Source organism: Gossypium arboreum, chromosome 4 (assembly GCF_025698485.1).
Source record: "Gossypium arboreum isolate Shixiya-1 chromosome 4, ASM2569848v2, whole genome shotgun sequence".
Classification (NCBI taxonomy): Eukaryota; Viridiplantae; Streptophyta; class Magnoliopsida; order Malvales; family Malvaceae; genus Gossypium; species Gossypium arboreum.
In genome coordinates, this window is record NC_069073.1 from 98,075,901 (window position 1) to 98,083,123 (window position 7,223).

General features: G+C 29.5%; 1 long non-coding RNA gene across 1 annotated transcript; it reads left to right on the forward strand.

Moving 5' to 3' along the window:
- Positions 1 to 3,974: 3,974 nt before the first annotated feature.
- LOC128291433 (uncharacterized) lies at positions 3,975 to 5,315 on the forward strand. The gene is made up of 2 exons (XR_008281212.1): positions 3,975 to 4,018; positions 4,814 to 5,315. It is a non-coding gene; the product is annotated as an uncharacterized LOC128291433 (long non-coding RNA).
- The last annotated feature ends 1,908 nt before the right edge of the window (positions 5,316 to 7,223 follow it).

The window sequence follows — 7,223 nt, forward strand, 5'->3', positions numbered from 1 at the left end:
TGTTATACACAAGGTACACGGCCATGTTATCTAGCTCCACACGATATCACTTGTTACACAGCCTGGCCACACGGTCGTGTGTCCCCTATTTTTCCTTTTTACCTATCTTTTTGTAAAAGTTTCAAACTAGTTCTGAATTGATTTCGAGTTGGTTTAAGAGCTTCGTAAGCTTGACTGAAACTCGGTTTTGGTTGTAAAACATATTATACTAATATTATTAAATGCTTTGTTGTTTGGTTGAATAATTAAGTTAAATTTATAAGTGATCTTTGTCAACAAATGAAGTAATATCTTATAGCTCCGGTCTAGCGACTGGACCAGGTGTAGGATGTTACACATGTCATAAGTGTGTTACCCTTATATGATATCCTTAATCACTTTAGGCTAACGGTGGATTTGGATGGGTGGTGCGTTTACCTATAGTTAGTGTAAAAACTACGGTGGTGGTGAGATTATATACTATAGTGATACTGTAGCGTAAGACAAAAAATAAGCTAAACGCATCACATCGTACCCAATCGCCCATTCAAACCCACTCTAAATCTATTCTCTTAATATGATCCTATTTTATCTTATGATAACCATTACATCTTCCTTCATGAAAAGTCAATTGCTATAAAATAGTGATTAAATCATTTATCACAAAGATAAATTACCAAGGGTCATGTTTACTTTTTATCTATCATGTAATGTCAATTAGAGTATATCATTTACCCTTTTGTTGGGCTATGAATTCCACAGTTGTGGAATGATGCTACATACTATAAAAGTCGTGTATCTAACGTACCAACTTTTGGTTCCTTATTTATTTTAACTCAAGCTTTCATTTACTTCCAAGTATACCAATCACGTATACATAGTCTATCATCCACTCAAAATTAAGGTATGTCACACAATAAATGTCACAAGTGAATAAATCCATAAAATGGTCTAGGATCTATTCTACTTGGGTCATGTCTGATGTATTGTTAGTCCAATTAGTCACATATATGTCTCTATCTTCTGGGAGTCATCCACTCTAATACCCAAGATAAGGTATCTCTTTAATGGGACTTGATAAACGTCATATTAGTCTTTCAATCGGTTTTCTCTTTTCCAATTAAACTAAGGACGTGTTTAGATTATCTATTGATACAAGTTGTCTTTCCATGTTATGATCTGACCACTTAATACCGCTCAGTATTAGTTAAACGTTAGATAATCAATGAGCTAATATTTGCTTTCATTTCGTTTTTCATGCAAAAATCATTAAAGACAATATACAAAGAATATCTATGTAATTACTGAATATTTTATTAAACTAAATTATTCAAAAAATACAAGTATACATAGACTAAAATATGACATTTAGGGCACTAGATCCTAACAAGATAAGGGAAAGTACCTTAGTAAAGTAACAATTAATCTAGAGTTCATAACTCTTATAAGAAGTCTCATACCTTTATCCTCTTACACTCTATAGTTCGCAGCATCATTGCTCTAGTCAGGACTATTGTGTGGTTGGCTCATGTATGCATCATTATCCTAATGAAACTTTTCTCTTCAAACTATTTGTAGGTTTTGTCCTTTTTTGTCTTCAAATGTTTTTGGTTAGTTTTTATGGTTACCCATTCCCTTGATGCTTTACGCCATATATTCATTTATATAAATTGATCTAAGGGTAAGCAAACAATTAATTCGGTCAGTTCAATCAATATTTTTTTTCAAATTCAAGTGACGTAATTGACCATCATATACAAAAATTGAATTGACAGACTTATATGGCATAAATTGACCTAACCGAACCGACTTAACATCGATTGGCTCAATCAATTAACCTACTTATTTAAAATATATATTTAAAACAAATATATTACAAAATATATTTAAAATAATGAAAATATAAATATATTTAACGACTTAACTATTTTATATATATTATAAAATATAAATATATTTAGAATAGATAAAAATATTAATTATTAAATCGATCAGTTCGATTATAAAATTTAAGAATCGATATAACTAAATAAATCGATCCTATAATTAATTTAATCATCAAATCCGTTTAAATTAAAATTGACTTAACCGAATTGTTGAGTTAAATCAATTAAGTCAGATTTTAATTTACTTATAATCTCCTTTAAAATTTGCCATTTTAAGTTGTTGGTTACTTTATACTTAGAAGTTTATTTTTAACATGTATGGCAATCACCTTATTCTCTGTTATTTTATAATTGAGCTAATTTAGAGTTACAAAACATTCTTCTCTTGTTTTCTTAGAAAAATGCGAGAAAAGTGGAGGTAATTAATCTGAAATATAGATTTTGACGTTGAAAAAAAATAAAAAGTAAAAAAAGTAAATCCCTATATTTTACAGGGAGATCATAAATGGAAGTCCGAATTTAAAGGGAATTTCTCGTCACGCTCTCAAATGAAGAGAGAGAATCAAACGAATTAACGGTTAACAAGAAAAAAATAAAAAATGTTGAACATTCAATCAATCAATAATCACAATCGATCATGTCTAAACATATAAAAAATTTAAAATCTCTATCATTGTTTGCCAGGTGGTCTGTTTTAACTTGTGATTTTATGAAACTAATTACTTGATAACGACATTGGATTAAATTAAAACAGAAGGATAACTTTATTTCCCAAGGATTTTAATTTCAGGAGTAATGTTTGTTTTGTTGGGTTTGAACGTACATTATCCAGAAAATAAAGTATCAACCTGTATGGATTCGTGGACATCTCTGAAAGACAGCAACATGCAATAAAAGATGTCATGAAAAGAAATCTACCTCTTAAAATTTATCATCAATGGCCTCTTGCTATATATGTGTAGTGTAGAGAAGAATAAAAGGGAAGCTAAATAAATAAACAGAAAGTTTTAACCCAATGCCATCGACATTGCCACCTAATCTGGGGGAAATGAAAGAGTAGATATAGTACAACATGGAATATTGCCGGATCTTTAATCATCAATTATTTAAAAGCAATGAGACCCACCCTTTCCCATTTTTGAAAATGATAACACTTCACTTGCCATTTCATGTTGGCCCTAGCTGCTGCCTACTGTTAGACACCTCAGGCTTCCCTGTACTATATACTATACTCCTCCTTCATTTACTTTTTAATTTACTTTATAATTTGAAAAAAAAAATGAATACTTCAGAATTAGTTAAAGGCTTCTTTAATTTATTTAAATTGGCTATTATTAATGTTTTCCAATAAAATATAAAATTTTGAGTTAATAAAAAATATTAAATATAAACAAATTTGTTATATATATATATATATATATATATATATATATATATATATAAGGGTAAATTTCACTCAAAATCGTAAATCATTAGCAAGTTTACATTTTGATTATTTAAATCAAAAAAGTTTTTAAGTAAGTCATTGAGCTATTTGGTGTTGTATAACCTTTGTTTCCATCGCCTGCATCAATTAAAAACTCTCATTCTCCTTCTTTTTCACAATTCAATTTACAAATCTCCGAGCCAAAATCCGAACAAATTTCTTTTCCGACCTCTGATCCTGGTTGTAAGGTGGGAAAAGAAATTTGTAACTCTAAATTAGAGGTCGGAAAAGAAACTTGTAAATTGAATAAGTTATGCTCTTCTACTCATCGATAAGTACTGATCCACCATACCGATATTTGAATCGTCACTTGAAGCTCGATAACCATATTAAAAAAAATTAACTATCCTATTATTTAAATAAAAACTTTCAAATAATTTATTACTCTTGTAGCGTTTTAAAGTTGTAGCGTTTTAAAGTTGAGTCATCAGTAATAATTTAATATAATGTACATAATAATGATATTGATTGAATTCCTCCTGAAACGGGCTGAGAAAAGACTGTTGAACTCCACTGGAAGCAACTGACAACTTCTCTTCAAGTGGGGAAGTCGTACATTCTTTAACTAAGAAATTTATATGATATTAATTTTTAATATATTAACATAAGACGCAAAAATAGTAACGGATTAACAAGTTGACCAGTACAATATTTCATTTCTTTATAGGTTAGCTTTACTTCACACCCTAACCTTATTTTCTCTCTCCTTTTCACATGGACACAAAAGAATTCTATTTAGCCATAATTTCCATCTTGTAAATACTCAGTTTCGTGATCGAAACAAGAATACTAGTTTCTCGATTTTATATATTCTTTGTTTAATTTATTCCCTTGCTTTGCTGTTTCTTCTTCTCAATGGCCAGTGATCTGTTCGGTTTTTTTTTTTTCTTCTTATTGGTAATCTCCATATAGATTTTCAGGTTTGTAGGGTAGATCAGTTAGATCTATATGCTGAAACACTTAGCGAGCACTTCAAACTCTTCAACTGTAATTGGTATTGCATATATATATTTGCTGTAGAAGGAAGTGTTTTTGTGGTTGAATTTTAGTCTTCTTCTGTTTGATTGAATTAGGGTTTTCTCCCTAGGGTATATTTTAATTCTCTTCTAGACTATGTTCTATTCCATGCAAACTAGTTTAAAATACATCCCAACTTTGCCTGCAAAGTGCCTTTAGATTCTAATCCCCTAGAAAACTTTTTTAGCAGAATATTGCTTGTGAAATAATGAAGGATCAGTCGTTGTTTGCAAATGTAGCATCATCAAGATTCACATGCAACGTTGTATGTATGTATATATATATGTATAGTTTGGGTCTGAGAATCTTGATGATGCTGCATTGGCAATGAATGGTTATGGCGAAGCATTGAAACGATTCCTTTCCGTTCCATATTCCAATCAGGGTACAAAATATGCTTGTTAATTCAGGGTTTAACCTCTTTTATTTTTACTTGTTAATTCAGGGTTTATGTTGTTGTCAATTGAGTACGATTTTGAATGGGAGATGGATATGAATGGACAGCTTATAGTGAAGATGTTAGATTCCTTGCACTGCAACTGTTCAGTTGTCAATCATGCTGTTCACTGCCCCAATGTTCATTACATCTTTTAATTGCTGTTCCAGGTGATTATCAGATTCCCTTATTATAACAGTATATCCAAATCTCAAGACTTATATTAGGCATCCATGAACTTTTGATGTATTGTACTATTAAACAAGCAAATTATGAATAAGATATATGAGTTCATGGTGAGCGTCGGAAATACACAGGTATGTTCAATTTTTAAAACTCTTTTCATATATTTGTACCATCGTACCCTATACTCATGTATTACAAAGTAAACCAAATTTTGAGTTGAGGCATAATTTGTTTTCCTTCACTAATTGGTACCCTTTAGCTTATCTGCTTTCATCTTTGTAATCCTATGTTTGGTTTGTATATATGTAAATGCTATGTTTTTAAACGTTTATATATATGTAAATGCTATGTTTTTAAACGTTTTGTACATACATCTTGCACACACACATATATAACAGTACATATTACATAAATATATTTTATACCACTTTATACGTAGTAGGGCATCATTACAATAGACCTCACAAAAGACCCTATATTTGTACTCTAAAAGGTCATGAAAGAGATCTCTACTGTCCACCTTTTTTTATTCACCTTCTTCGTGGGAGAAAGCACCAAGCTTTCAACTTTCTCCGTATCATCCGCTGTGTGCTCCATCCTAAATAAGATGAACTGATCAACTTTACCATCAATCTAATTTTGCATCAACACTTTTATTCTTTGAATTATTTCAAGTTTAAATATTGAAATATTTTAGAAAAATAAATAATAAAAATTGCAACAATAAATAAAATAAAATAAAATAAGTAAAATATGATAGCTTTCAAGTATATAGAACATTTTTTTAAACCTTTTACATGCCTCCAATATATAATAAATCTCTCGGTAATCTAAACAAAATAGTAAAAATGACTAATAGAAATGTCTTTTATATAAACATCTAATATGTATATCTTTCCATAAAATACCCTTTCATGGAGATATATCTTCTAATAAGATACATTTTCATAAGATTGTACTGTTTTACAAAATAACTTTAATAAAATTATGTCTTTATAAGACAATTTTATAAACAAGAGTTACATCTTTACAACACAATTATTTATTAATAATTATAATTTATTAAACTTTTCTAAACAATAAAATATTATTAGCTGCCAAGATTATAAACCATTAACACATTCCACCCTTTTTAAGTAATTATTTTCTTTTGCACTTTGTCTGAGTAGACATTAACTTATAGGAAGATTGCTGATAAAATGATCTGTCATATTGAAATAATGCCATGACCGATCAGATGGAAACAAATTTTGGGTTTGAATTGGATCATCTCCCCTTTTGACGATGCACTCCAAGCGATTGAAGATGAAATCATACCCTTGTTTTATTAGTTTCTGCATATGGATTTTTTTAGATACATGTCATGCTCTATCTCAGATGAGACTGCTGTTATTGATTGTGCTACTTAACATGTTGCTATCAGTGTTTGCAAAGGATAAGATAATATGTATTCCAGGTTTAAAGTAAACATTACACTGTTTTCAGGATTTTGATTTATCAAGAAATTAATTACTGCTTGATCGGTAGATATTAGAAGGCTGGAACTCTTCAAATGTTGGGTGCTTTTCATGTTGTTATACTACCTAAGAATGTCTCTCATTTGCCTTTAAAATAATAATAAATTAATGGATGATCCTCTCTAACTTGGTGATGCATAATGGATTATGATGACTTTCCATTTAACCTTCTATGCTGAGGTATAATGGATGATGATGATGACTTTCCATTATCTTGTAAAGATCTACATTTAGTAGAATTTCAGTATGAAGAATATGTATGTGACAGTTGATCCTATCTCGTGAAATTAACTATGACAAAAATATATATCCGCTAGCTACTAGTTACTATGACAAAAATTAACTATGGTTAATTTCTCAGCTATTAGTATCTTTTTCCTTACTATCTAGTTACAAAATCTTTTAATTTGATGATGAATGTTATAAATTTGAATTTTGAGTTATTTGTCATATTGATGTTTTGAGTTATTCTTCCTTAATTGTTTAATATGTCCAAAAATCCTTTAAGAAAATGTTAAATATCAATTAAATTCGCACTCAATTAAGTCCCTATCTTTAATTAAAATAAACAATTAAACTCCTACATTAACAATTTTCGTCATAGATCATGGTAACCGTTAAATTAATTGATGGACCAATCAGATGGTGACACGCGATAGTTTTTAGTTTAATCTATTTTTTCCATAAAACTATTAAAAATAATAAAAATATAATAA